This window comes from Thunnus albacares, chromosome 21 (assembly GCF_914725855.1).
Source record: "Thunnus albacares chromosome 21, fThuAlb1.1, whole genome shotgun sequence".
Taxonomy (NCBI): domain Eukaryota; kingdom Metazoa; phylum Chordata; class Actinopteri; order Scombriformes; family Scombridae; genus Thunnus; species Thunnus albacares.
In genome coordinates this window covers 13,684,513-13,699,366 of record NC_058126.1, presented here as the reverse complement: position 1 = coordinate 13,699,366, position 14,854 = coordinate 13,684,513, and the positions used below count along the sequence as shown (strand labels likewise).

At 41.4% G+C, this 14,854-nt stretch overlaps 1 protein-coding gene across 2 annotated transcripts in view; it reads left to right on the top strand.

The window, feature by feature from the left end:
- Positions 1–391: 391 nt before the first annotated feature.
- LOC122972517 overlaps positions 392–14,854 on the top strand; it is a 112,577-nt gene continuing 98,114 nt past the window's right edge. For both annotated transcript variants that reach the window (XM_044339687.1, XM_044339688.1), the window contains exons 1-4: positions 392–585; positions 4,066–4,116; positions 7,710–7,773; positions 9,829–9,946. The gene's annotated coding sequence lies outside the window, so the exon portion shown is untranslated. The remainder of the gene's footprint in view (positions 586–4,065; positions 4,117–7,709; positions 7,774–9,828; positions 9,947–14,854) is intronic.

Genomic DNA, 14,854 nt, shown 5'->3' with positions numbered 1-14,854 from the left:
CGGATCATATACAAAAAAATAACTAATTATCTTTAGGAAATTGCATTTCAGTCCCCCAAATCTGTGCAACAGCAAGCAGTAACTGGGACTCTTTGAAGGATGCAGCCCCTTAAATAAGTTGTAGACTCAAGAGGTCCATATTGGTATTGGAATTAGGGAATTAATCATCTAATTAAATACTTAAAAGGAACAGGTTTAGTGGAGAATTTAATAGTTTTTTTTTTTTTTAACGTTTTGTTTTTTTTTTGTCTGCCAATCTACTGCTCTACACTCCAGACCAGTAGATGGTGGTAATGCTTTAAGCTGGTTTGCCAACCGCCAATAAATTCAAAAGAAGAAGAAGACTGACTGCCAGTGGGCGGGGTTTATCAATTAACTCAGGTGAGCGACATACTGATGCGTCGTAGTTTCGGCGGACATTTTGAACTGTTGTTTGGATTGAAATTCGGAGCCTGTATCCTAAATGTATGTATGTTGAAATATTAGTCTTCCTGTGCAGTGAAGCTGTGTTGGTGGCATCTGAAACACAGACTTGCGGTGGATGCACACTGGACATCAGAGTAGGAGCAGTGTTGAAGGGAATAGGTAAGCATTTTTAGGTCTAACTGAGCAGTGTTGGAGGGAGTTTGGTGTTAAACAAACCCAAACTCACTTAGCCTTAGAGAGTTTGTGACCCTTTCTAAATACCGTAGAACTATATTGTTGTGGCAGTATAGCTGAAATTCCTGTTTGGGTCACAGAATTTGGTGTAACACTGACCCTCCAACCTGGCAATGGTACATTTATCCGGTAAGAAGAATGCTAATGCTAACAGACACACTACAGAAAAAGGCCCTGTCTGGTGTGTCACATGCTATATGTTGTTCTGGGGAATGCAGCTTTTTCAGTTTGCCTATCACTCCTGTAACAGTAAATTATTGCAGTAAATTCAGCTAGTTCATGCAGTCACCAGTGGGATTAAGTCAATGATATGACAAACAATAACAATAGAGTGACATGCACATCTTTTACAAGTCAAACATGATACCGATACAAACAAGGTTCTTGGGAAGGATGACGAGATTGTGGTTTCTTTGGCCTTGCTGAAATTCTGGTGGGTCACACAAACATGACAGCAGGCTTGAACCCGGTTGAACCTCAGAACCAAATGTTCCCTTTAAGACTTAATGAAGGAAATGTGAAGAAGGGCAAATGGGTTGATCCTGCGTAGAAAGTTTGGCTTTGGGGTCTTATATGATTGGATTAAATCACACTGATTCATGAGTGAGCTCACACAGTTCCCATTGCTTTGTCAGATGAGGATTTTAATTTGAGCCTCACCTGATGGATGCCAGTAATTTATGCTGATTAGAAATAAAGCATCATATTTTCCTTTATCTCCCCCACCCATCTGAACAGAAGAAGATTTTTTTTTTTTCCAAGAAGGGTATAAGGAGAGCGGTTGATTAGTTGTAATGTGACTGCAGTACCCCACGGGCTGAAATTTATGTCCTCCATTTGAACTGTGGCTGTGTGTGCTGTATACATCAGGTTTGTTAATGAAATTTGTCGCCAGGAGGGAGCTGGTGGCTGCGGTCTTTCAGCGCCTTGACACATAATTGTGTGAAATCTAACCTTTCAAACTTCAACTCAGCACTACTTTAATTGTAATATTATTATTCCCCCAAATCAGAACATAATCCATCGATTTGCTTTAAGGACTATTGCTTTAATACTGTTGATCAACCATTAGAAATAATGAAATTGCCAGAGTTTTATGTAATAATTGTTGATGTTGTCTCCTCTGTTGCTGTAAATGTTCGGTCATATCAGCAGTGTCACCGTGTAACAGCACGACTGTACCTGCTGCGTATGTATGAGAAAGAGAAAGAGTTTCAAAGGGAGTTCGGTGCTGTGCTGCACTAACATGTGGAGATGTGTATGCTGCTGTCCTCTCCATCCTGTCAGTGTGTGTATGACTGACAGCAGGCTTGTCATGGCTTCCCAGGGCTTGATGTGGGTGAGATGTGGGGTGGAGGGTGGGGGGCAGTGAGAGGTGGAGGCTGTAGAGGAGAGGGACGACGAGAGGGAGTCTGTCATTTCATTCAGGCTGTTCTCTTTCTGACACGCATCCTCACCCCCGTATTGTCTATCAGCATCAGCAGATGACTGACAAAGGAACTGCTCTGCTACAGACAGGTCCACATCGGGACTGTGTGTGTATGTATGTGTGTGTGTGTGTGTGTGTGTGCGTGTGTGTGTGTGTGTCGTTGTACACTATGTACTTGAGTGGCTCATGCAAGTGTAAATACAGTGCGAGCCATTAAACTAATGCTATGCCGCTGCCTTGCGAGATCAGCATATCCTCACAGTGATGATCAGACTTTCATTCCAGACCTTGCAGCGTTAGCGCACAATACAACACAGTATGATGGAGCCTGCTGCCTCTTGACCGCCCTCTCCCCTTTACACTCACTGACTGACTTGACTCTGGCCATCAAAATGCTGACTGCTTTCCAAAAACTTGATTTCACAAATGGAAAAACAGCATCTGCTTTCCTACAGCTTCACATATGGTGGCCATAGCCGCTCATATGAACTGAAGCAGGTAAGCAGGGTAGGGGGTTTGCCCCCGGGGACCCCGAACAGAGGGCCTGGCTCTGGGGACTCTGTTGGGCCTCTCTGCAGTGAGGGCCACGCTGTCCCAAGCCAGATGAACCTGCATATGAAATGAGGACACAGAGCCTAAAGAGCAGGCGATCACAAGCATGAAGGAAAGCAGACGATGTGTCTGTTTTGTGATGGTTAGAAAAGGAAAACATTTGTTGGACGTTGGTGGATTTTTGTGCCACTGCGAAGAGTTATACTCGAGATTATGCATTTTATCATAAATTATAAGCAGTGCATATTGGTTCACATTGCCAGACCTATATTTATCTCATTGTGATTGTGCTGTAGTGCAGGAGATGGATCTGATTAGAATAACTATTATTCTGGTATAAAAAGTGATGGTTACTTGAATTTCTTAAGCTCTACGATCTGCAAGCAGGAAGAGATGGATATTAATTCGTATTACCTGTATATTGTTTCGGTCCTGATTGTTTGTCTGCTAGCAGAATATCTGAAAATGTTGTTGAATCTTCTTTGATGTCGTGTTACATTTGGCTGAGGGACAGTCAGCTTTTTTTTTTTTTTTTTTTTTTAAGAGATGTGCACTGTAATTTAATTAGGTAATAATTAGGCTGACAGTTTAAAGAATTTACCGAAGAATACTTACTGAACCTGCAGCTTCACCCACTTAGTCAGTTGATGATCTCTAATGTCGCAATTGGTTCAAGCTCTAACCACAAGTATGGTATAAGCTAGCTGCTTGTTTTGGTAGTTGCTTTGGATCTCACTCCCTGAGGTGAAACTCCTGCTGTTTTAGGTGTAGTTATGTTACCTTTTTTCTTTTTTCCTTTTTTGTGGGACCCCCCCCATCCTCCTTCCCTCCCTCTGGTCTCGCTCTCCTGGCGGTGTTATCAGTGATCACAGCGTGACAGACTGTCCTTGGGGAGCCAGGAGCACCGTTTACAGCTCTTTTGGTGTCAATGCCTCCTGTCTGCTCCAATTTCCACCTCATGGCTGTACCTCCCACACTTGCCCCGCACTTGTCCCTACTCAGGACGTGCACATCTATTATACACCACTATCATACTATCATACAGTGGAGGAGATGGGTCAGAGTTAATGTTTGCAGAAAAATACACTGGTGGTCCTGGATTTTAACTTCTGTGTGTATTTCTCTCTTTTTAAAAACATACAGATGCACACATGCACATCTGAGAAATTAGATATCAGTTGGTTAAAATCATTACCAATACCCGCCTGTAGGCAACCCAGAGTAGAAATGTGTAATGATTGCTAATTGCCTTGTTAGTATGAAAACAAAGCAGGGTTTTTTTTTTCATGTGCTGAAGGGCTAAATTACCAGGAAACAAACAAGTGGAGGGGAACATGTGAATAAGGATGTTTTTACATGAGCATCTGTGGATACAGCTGCCGCTCGCTCTGACCATCCTGCCTTCTCCTCTCTGTTTCTCTCAGGCTCAAACAAACAAAGCCAAACAAGACAGCAGCCTCATGTGCCTGTTTTGGGTAAGTGTTCAAATCTAAAGGTCCAATTGTTTATGATACCAGTTCATGTCTTTTTTTTTTTTTAAGTCCACGTGAGCAGAAGAGAGTCACATCCATCCATCTCTTATGAAGTCTCTGCTGTTTAAAAGTTTATTTTTATGTGTTAAGCACTGAAATAGTGAAGCAGAATCACCTACATATGTACATCAGTGTGGTAGATTAACATTAGCTCTAGCATTTCTACTGGTAATTATGGTGACAAATGGGCGTTTGTTCCTTCCACAGTTGAGCACAAGTTTTTGAGCAGCTTTCACACTGCTTCCATTGTCTGTCTGGTACTCCATCTCTGCTCCCCCCGCCCTCCAGAGAAATGTGTTTACCTCAACAGTCACCTGCCACCGCGGGAGCCAGAATGAGATTCAGGGGCCTTTTGTCCCAATCAGCTTTTCCTATCAGGCTAAATGCTCTCTGGAGACGGGGCTTATTACATGACACGATCCTCAGAGTGGATAAATGGCCATCCATGTCATGAGATGGACCCCGCTCGTTGGTGGGGGGGGGGGGTAGGTGGGGGCGAGGAGACAGACAGCTTGGGGCCCAAGAGATGAAAGGAGCCCATAGCCTTATTGACGTTTTAATCAAAAACAGTTAGCGCTGAATCGGTCTGTTTGCAGGCAGGAATGCTGGGAGGCTTTTCATTGTTGCCTATTGAAAATATGCAAGGATTGAAATGCAGACCGCACTGACATATAATTTACCTGCTGTCAGTCTGTATAGGCCTGTTTTATCATGAGTGCTTGTTGTGATGCCCCCACTCACTCCCGACACACACACACACACACACACAATATCTGCACCCTTCCCCTCACATCTTCTGCCACCTGTTTCAGCCTCAACTACATATTGGAAAGCGATGTGAATTTGTGACCACGAATTATATTTACAAACTGTCTTTGGTTAGTTTGAGGTCAGTTCTTCTGCTTTGTTTGTGAGGACAGGGGATGAACGAGCAAGCACTTGGAGAGCATCGCATCGCTCTCGTGTTGTGAACATGAGTATTATTTTTAATGCCCTGCACACTTACACAGGTGTTTTCAGAGCTATTTTTCATGATAGACATTTTGACATCACAGCAGGAAAAGCACAGATGTAAATAATACAATTAATAGTTGCTTAACTATTTAGCTGCTACTCTTATTGTGCATGCTGGCTGATTATCATTGCTTACTGGGACAGTTGAATGGGATGGAGCCATTGTTTATGTTGTTTGTGATACCTGAGCCTTTTCTGCTATGACCAGTCAGAATGTCTGCTGTGAAAAAGGCCTAATGTAGTTGGTTACTATACAAGAAATTAGCATACTTTAAAAGGAATCAACATTTTTCACCTGATGTTGATTCAAACACGCTAAAATGAACACTCAGCAGTTAATAGTTTTGGTTTAATTTAAATTCCAATTAGTGGAGTACCAGCACAACAACAAATGTGTCACTGTCCACATGTTTTCGGACTGCTCTCTACTTCATAACAACATGTAGCAACATTACATGTTTGGATTTTAATAAGGGACATGACCGACATAGAGCGACTGAGTGCAACAAGTGAAGACATCCTTTCATAGAGTCATTTAATCACATTCTGGGAAATGGAGAAATTATTCGCTGCAGTAGACGAGGCGGGTTGAGAGGAAATTAGCGCACCAAAGATTTAAATTTCTACACTCTATGTGATATTCCTGAAATGAACAATCACTGATTACTGATGTATAACTGTCAGTGTGTCTCATATCTTCCTTTTTTTTTCTCTTTTCCAATGTCCTCATAAGATGAAATATTTACCGACTATAGGATGTTTAAAGTGAAGTAATTTAGTATGCAGGATTAAAGCAATTCAAGACATTGTTTGCAATGTTTCTTTTTAGGATGATGGGAATGTGTGTATAATTCATATCCTGTATGTATATTTTTACCTTCCATGCGACATCATAGTATGAAATATGTATCATAACATCTTAATGTTGACTGAGCAAAGTCCTCCTCTGTGGCAGCTTGTGAAGGTTATCTCAGTTTACCTCTGTCGCATCCTATTTCTCCCTCAGGATTAGAATGTTTAGAGAATGTTATACACTGGCAATCTCAAACATTAGCATTTCTGTTAAATAATTCATTTTGCATGCTTTAATCTGAGTCAGAGAATGCGGCGAACAAATTTTCCACACTCAGACCTACACAACTAATTGTTAAACACACTCCACTGGGTTTTAAAGATGTTGTCACAGACTTTTCATCACACATTAACGCGTGGTACCAGTGATTTCATGCAGTCGCTCTTAACATTTCGCTTTTAATGGCGCTCTGAGAGGAGAAAAAAAAAAAAAAAGGATTAAAACTAATCATAAATTACAAAATGATAATGGGAGAGTGAGAAAGGCTCTGCTCCCCGACCGGTCATAAGTTGATCATCTTAAGCTCCGAGCTGCAGGTAGGCGGTGACAGCTGCTTAATTTGGTTTTGTCACCGGGGTGACTTAATCCTGTAACGGGCCCCAGTGACAGCGGCCTCACAGACGGCTGAGAGACAGAACGGCACTCTGGTTGCCCGTTTACAGATGCAGCAATAGAAACCAAGGTCACTTTAATTAACTGCCAAATTACAATTTAAACGATAATACTAATCACTCACTTTTGCGGTAGCAAGAAGCTACTGGCTGTCATGTTAATTTAAGGCTGTGGGAGGAAATGGACATTTCCACCTCTGCCTCACAGTGGGATCTGTGTCTGTGCTGCTGTGTATTTATTTGCTCTGTGAGCTGTTACTTTCCCCGATCAAGAACAGGATGAGCTGAGTTTTCCTCTCTTTAGTCTCCATCCCATCATCACCTTCTCTGTCCGTCTGTGTCAGGTTATTCTCTCTCCTCCTCTCCCTCTTCACTCTCTGAAGGATTTCAATTAGATGACACTGATGCCTTCGCCTGTGTGTATTCCCTAGTTGGGCTGGAGAGACAAAAGGGCCTCATTGCTGCCGCCTTTCTCCGTTAAGTGTCTGGAATTTGAGTCAATGGCACATTCAAATCCATGAGGACTTTGCAACTTAATATCCAAAATCCTTTGTTTATGGTTTTGAAACATTTTTCACACATGAAACTACAGGAAATTGGTAGGAATAATCACTCGTGCCTATGAGGTGTCGCTTAAGTTTGTGATTATGAAGGCAGACATGGTTTAGATTTTAGAGCAAAAGTGATGTTTCACTGTAACATGCAGTACCTTTTATAATACACAGACTTGGTACAGCACAGATTGCAAGAATCTCTGCAGTCTCTGCAAATAACAATTATTTTCATCATTTATAATTTTGCTGACCATTTTCAAATTTGAATTGCTTGTTTTTGTCCAAACAACAGTCCAAAATCTTGAAATCAGAAAACCAGCAAATAATCACATTTGAGAAGCTGGAACCAATTAACTTTTAAATTTTTCCTTAAAAGTATACTTGCTTAAAAATTACAAATGGCTACAACTAGCGATTAATCAATATTCAGACTTGTTGCAGATGAGTTTTCTATTAATTGACTAATTGATTAATTGGCTCTGCTCTCCATGACTTTGATTCCAGGAGTCTTAACCTTTCTTTGTGGTGGACTCGGTCATGGAGCCTAGTTGGATGCTGTAGAGACGAGGTAAGTTCCAGACCATGGGATATTTATTCAAGCCAACCTCCACCCCATTACAGTTACTGCCCATCTGCCACTGCTGCCACTTGGAGCCCTCCTAAAGGTTACTCATTTACATATTTGGGGTGGGGGGGTTCGGGGGGTCCACTGATAACAGAGCTTCAATCAATCAATGCTTCATGATTAGTCCCATGTAAAAACCTCTGTATTTGCCTAAAACTCTGCCTGATTGCCTGATTCAAATGAGGTCCTGGAATGCCACAACTGCTAACTAGAAACAACTGAATGGGAAAATTCATAATTTCTCAGATAAATTATGACTGGGTGCCTGAAATTGATTTATTGTTGTGATCGTTAGCCATATGGCACAGAGTGCTTCCCTCCTCCTAACATTCAAAAATCTGCGATTACAGGGCTAGGTCAGTGCAACCTTTACCATTGCACAAATGAATCTCAGCCTAATCAGGAGGGGAGAACAACAAAGGAATTAACTTGTAATTTTTAAAGCTGGATTTACAACACAACAATGGAAGACATGAGTGTGACTCTCTCTGCAAAGTCCTGATGAATATTTAGACGGAGAGGACATACTTTTGTTTTTTTTTCTGATTATTAAATGAAACTTAAATAAAAATAGTTGAAAGAAAGAAGCCTTTAACAAACTGCTCATAGCCTGATAGACCCACAACGAAAACATCTGCCAATTAGTTGACACAGCAAACTCATGAGGTCCATTTGTGAAATCGGAGGTGGGACATTTTGATCATATCACCTGATGTTCCTCATAAGATGACATTTGCGCAATTGTAACAGAATTGCAAATGTTCAATCTTCAAGGACTTCTCGTCCCCGTTGGCTTAAAACTAGAGGTTCAAAGATCATTCTTGACCTCGGAAACAGCAGTTGACAAAATAATCTAACCTTGAAGTTCATTTTAGTAGCTGTTCTGGAGGTTTTGATCATACGACATGATCTTCCTCACCACATGAAGAATGCTTTCTTGTCATGGCATTGATGATGTTCAAATCCCCATTTTGTCTGAGCATTTTGAGAACTTCTCAATTAGATTTTATTTATCAAGACAGTTTGTTGTTGTCCCTAAGAAGCCTTAGTTTAACAAACTGTTCATGACCTGACAGACCCCATAACCAAAACACAAGAAAATAATGAAGTGACATATTTATTTAATACTTGTGTCATGTGATACCAAACTAAACAAAGTCCATGACAACTGAGCAGCTTCGTCTGCTGAGCAAGGCGACAAGATATAGCTGAAGGAAACACAAATAAATGGATCTTGTGTTTAGATTTTTTTGCCAAAATGGGAAAATTAGACTGTTATATTCATGTTCCCTTTCTCACTAAAGGGAGCGATGGACAACTTTACATGATACTTTACTAATTGAATCCTATTTTAGCCTTGTTCTAGACTCTTGAGACCTCACCCCTCCTTCATTTTGCACAAGCAATTACACCAAAAGTTAAAGCTTTAGGAAGAAATATCCCATTTGTAATTATTTGCATGTGGCCTGCCAACATTTACATTATCATCTCTGTCTCATAATAATTGCCTGGTCCTCCCAGTGGCTCAGGGCAATGTTGTATTAGATTGTAATCTCCAACACTGTTTCCTGACACAAACTTGATGTGTCACTGTGATTGGTGTGGAGGAGATGACATGACAGAGCTGGTTTTGGGGGGACTGACAGATAGTTGGCAGGTTAAGGCTCCCCTGTTGGGTTCCGCGCTGCCTCAGGACAGTCACCTGTCAACTCAGGTGAAGGCTCGTCATAGCTGATGACTGGGAGCAGCAGAGTGGATATAATGGGATGAGCAGACTGACACAGACGTAGTGCAGGACTCCCTTTGTCTGTGGGCGAAGGAGTAGACCTTGCTTCAGTCAAGTGTGCCACCATGCTGAATAAAGAGTATAAAGAGTTTTAGCACTGAGGGTGATGTGTTGGCATTTATGTCTCATGCACACAATTGATCCAAGTTATGGTCTTATGGTGTCAAACTGTATGAATAACCAGTATATCGTCATTCTGCTTTCTTTGTCAGATATCATCCAAACGATCCAGTTTCATCACAAGTTTTAAAGGCGAAGACACTCCGTAGTGCACCCGTCTTTCCAGAGCTCATCACGACAACATGAATAACATCAATCGGCGAAATAAAGGTTTGTGCTTGTGTGTTTGAGCATATAAGTGCATGTCTGTGTGTTTTTCGCAAGTCGAGGTCTGGGGGGCATCGGGTTGTGTCGACCCAATCCCTGTTGCCGTTTTTGTCGAGTTTCCTCAAAAGAACGTCCTGCCAAGCACAGAGGGAGCATGTGTCCATCAAAGTCAGGCTGATATGAGGCGTGAGGGCTGAGGCCTGCTCCAGAGATGGAAGGGTGGGACTGACTCACAGAAAAGCTCGGGAATCAGCATGTCACTCTCAGCACAGCGCACTGCCACAGCGCATCAACACATACCGGCTTCATGGAAGAAACTTCAAGCAACTTGATCACATTTAGATACAACATGGGGCAGTATTGATTGATGAGCAGGAAAATGCAAATCTAGAGCAAAAAACAAGACGTAGTGTTGCTGTTTAGTTTGCATATCAAGGGAAACCTTACCTGTACATTTTTGATAAGCCTATTGAGATGCAAAGTCACAGTAAAGTAGCATTTTAAGAGCATGTTAATTCTGTAATTTGTTGTATTTAATGGGATATTGGTGTGAGAAGTAAAGACAAGATCATTCAAAAGGGTAAAAAATGAGGTATCTTTTATTTAATGCCATACAATATACTGTACTTGTCTAATTACTCAACTCAGCACAGCATCCAAACATTTAAGTCAAACTACATAAAAATGATACTACAGAGACATTAGAATACACCTAAATAATCACACAAAAGTCAAAAGTAGCCTCTTTGATTCAGTTAAAAGGAAAGTAAAAGGAATCTCTCCTTTGGTCTGCTGGAAAGAAGGAAAGTATTTCTTGTTTGCAAAACAGGATGGCTTCATGGATTTAAATCTTCAGGAATACACCAAGATTATCATTTTTTCTGGAGGAAAAGACTTTAAAATTTGTTCAATTTTGACAGGCTGAAACTGTGGAGAGAACTTTTTTTCATTCCAGTGTAACTGAAACAGATGTTCAATGTATGGATTTTCAGTTAATTCTTGATGATAATCATCGTAGGAACTTTGCCTCGCTGATATTTTTTCCATACATACACATCTTCTGGACACACACACACACTCAACAGCTGGTGCTCACCTGTCCACTGTCCAGCTATTCTGTAGTAGCAGGTCTCTAGATCTCCCTGTCAAATCATCCACTCAGTCTCCGGGGCCCCCCGAGCGTCCATCAGTAAGGCCTGTCAGTTATGAGGTCCGATCTGTATTCATAACTTCTGTCAAAGCAGCGCCATCCAATCTGTCCTCCCAGCCTCTGTGAAGAGCAGCAGCAGCAGCAGAGCTCAGTAACCTGGATATAATCTTTATAACCTGTTCAGATTATGCACCTTCCTGGCCAAATAGAGTGATATAGCGATTAAATGTTGCTGCTTGACCTAACTACTGTCAAAGCAAACGTTGTGAGTCACGCTACCCCTGAAGCTTTAGACTTAACCTCGCACCCTTCCTCATCTGATTCATTCAATTTATGAATTATGGATTGTTTTACTCTTGAGTGGTGGAGCTCGCGAGGGTGTAATGCTGGTAGCGGAAACAGTGGATGACAACATGATGAGTGTTGTGCCACTTTTTTGAATTGCGAATACAGGTGCTGCCATCAAGCAATGATTAACGTCAACTAAAACAATTTTTGAATTCATTTTTTACCAGTTCTGCCACTCAGAAAGTGCTCAAGGAGTTTGGCCCAAGAGCTCAAAACAATAATATATGCAGCAGTATCTACATACAGCAGTAATCAAAGGTAATTGTGTGATAATTACTGCACTGTCCCTGGATGAATTTGCGAGAAGCTTGTTTTCATCTCGTCTCTATCATCCCACACTGCTGCAGGTGATTTTCCGGTTTCACTCTCCTCAGGGGCGAACTTCAAATGGAACATCTGCATTGTAAATATTGAGATATGCATCGTCTTTATCAGGAGATTAGTGTTTTTCTAACATTAGCAGCACGCCCTCGGTGCATTCGGTTAAACCTCGCCACCGGAAGGTTGGTTCCCACTGGCAAAGTGCACATGAAGGTGCTGCCCACATTTTACCTTTCCCTCTGAGGGGAGGATTTAATCAGTGTGCAGTCAAGAAAACCTTGTTAATTAATGAGACCTCCATGAGAGATCAGCATTAAACAGAACTTCCGAACAAAGTAGTTTGTAGGAGACAGGCCGGCAGTGGTCGCCTCAAGGCTGTGTTGAGTATTCATTTGCTGTTTTATTTGGCATGTTGTTTTTTTTTCTTTTTTTTTTCCTACTGATCGCAGACCCAACTGGGGACATCTTAATTCTCTAAATGACTTTTTAAGTAGTGCCTCTGCTCCACATGACCCCGCTGAGTGACAGGCTATTCTAATCCTTTTTCACGAGGGGAAACAGCCTTTATTGCAGCCTCTGGTCAGTTTGTTTTGCCCCAGCTCACAACATACGGCATTTAACACTCTCATAATTAAGTAGCTGAAGCCAAAGTGCTCTGCCCAATCTCTGGCCATGAGCTGGCGCTGATTGACAGATGAGCAGACAGACAGTTGGAGTCCTGTTAACATTATAAATTGGCTTTTTAATATACACATAAAATTTATGATCACAGCTGTGAGCAGACTTGAAACGGCGGAGAATTTGGGATAAATAGAAATGACTCTGAATAAGCAGGTATTTCAGGGTATATCTGAGTATTATAGTATTTGTTGTGCTTTCATCAAACAGTAAAATTCATGTATTTGAGGAAGATAAGCACTCTGACACAAAATTACATGCAATATTAGGGAGTCTTGACAGTGTCCCTGCTTGCCGTTTATTCTGGTCTTTTCTAGCCAACTGGGTGAAGGATACTCTGCCTGTTTCCCCACCCAAACTCTAGGTCCCATCTGCTCACAGAAAGGCACAACATTTGTCAAAGTAGACTGGATAATGGCTTTGGCATCCTTATTATAATCTCAGCATAATCTTCATTTGTCCACTTTTGGCATCGGGACACTTCTGGGTTTGGGAAATCGGTCAGGACTCTTAAGTGTCCTTGTTTCATTTTCATTAGCTCAAATCTAGGCATGAAAGCTCATTTAATTCCAATTTAAAACATGATGGTTCTGTGTTTTTTAGAGGCACACACAGAGAGCTGAGGTTGTTTTTCCATCCTACTGTGATTAGCCTAACAAAATTTCCCCAAATTAAAACGGTCACAGGAACAAAGCCTTATTAATCTGTGAGTCTGATTATATTTAATATTTGGGGGTTATGTGTTCACACCAAGGCTCCCTCGGACACATTTTAGGCATAGAACAACATCATGAGTGAGCGATTTAGACTCAAATCTTCCACCCTACATCACTACAGAAAAATATTACAACAATCGCTACTCATAGCGAGCGCAGCATCAGAGATTGATCTGTCTAATATCTGTGCAATCACATTTTATGCATGTATAGACAATAGAGAGACAAACTTCATATCATGTCTCTCCATTCTCCATTAAGGTTGTGGCTCTCAGTTGACTACTGCTCCCCCTGTATGTGGGTCACACACACCGTTCCCAGCTGTGCAGCCCAGTCAGCTGTGCCTTTTGCCATGCCCGCCAACATCTGCTCCACAAAAACAATATCCAGCTTTTAGCACTCAAATGGAGGTTACACCATATGCCAGCAAGCCACTTAGTTTCTGCCAGGGGAGCTGGGACCTGGCCGCATTCAGTGAGGTAACAATGAAGGAGAGCGGCGCTGGGATGTGAAGGAGAGCTCATCTTTCTCTCTCTTCTTTTTTTTTTTCTCTTTCAGTCTTTTGGTAGCTCTCATGTTCCTTCCTCACCTCAATCTTTGATTTTATCTTCTTTCTCTCCATTATTTATTTTTTTGTGTCAACCTCTCTCTTGTACTGTTTCCTCTCCACTGCTGCTGCTGCTGCTGCTGCGGCTCCTCGCTTAGGCCATCAATGTGTGCCAGTGTGCATCTGCTCAAGGTGCTTTGGCAGCATCACCTTTTGAATATTAATGCTCCACCTAAACAACAGTTTGTCTGCAAGGTCTGCCACAAGGTCTGGTAAAGTGCATGTGCATACACTCGTATGTCTGAGAATTATATGTTTTAACACTGATTTTAGTTTACACCTTTCCAGATGTGGGAGACTACTTTTTTAACAAGAATCTAAACTACTTGCAGCACTTTCTTAACTTCTCCTTTTTAGAGAGCTGTAAGACTGATTACACGAAGAGCGTTTAAGCCATTTAAAACTAATTAAGAGTGCAGATCCGGATAGTATGGGCTGAAGTGCTGCTCACTATGCTGAGAGGTGATAATGGATTTTTAATTAAATATGGGAACCAAAGGTCCCAAAATGGAGCTTACAGCTAACCAAGCAGTAGCCATTTGGTGACTGTACAGACAAGGTCCATTATTGTCTCCCTGGCCTTGAGTCTCTTCACTTTCTGCTTCTCTCTGCGGTCCTGCCGCTGACCGATCGCTCCTGGCGACCACAACAGCTTCTTGTAAATGTAAAAGGATAAATGATGTAAATGGGGAAATAAGTATCATCATACCATGATGTACAGTATATAAGTTAAGCGGAACAACATATGTTTTTAAACACAAACCTACACTTGAAGGTATAATGCCAGTGATGATCTTTATCGCCTGATGCAGTATTTTTAAGGCTGATATTGATATTTGAGAGTTTAAAAATACAATAATATGTTCTTTTTACACAACCCTTGACATACATTTTTTGATGAAGTTCCCCTAATTTATTTTTTAACAATTGCAACCAAAAACATGTACTGGGCAGGAAGGTTTACTGGTTAAAAAATAAACTTGTCACTACTCTCTGTTTGGCAAACTATAGAACAGTCACACTGTTTCAAAACACATCTTTGACATTTCTGTACTTCAATTTCTTGTCATTTATCGGCAGACATATACACC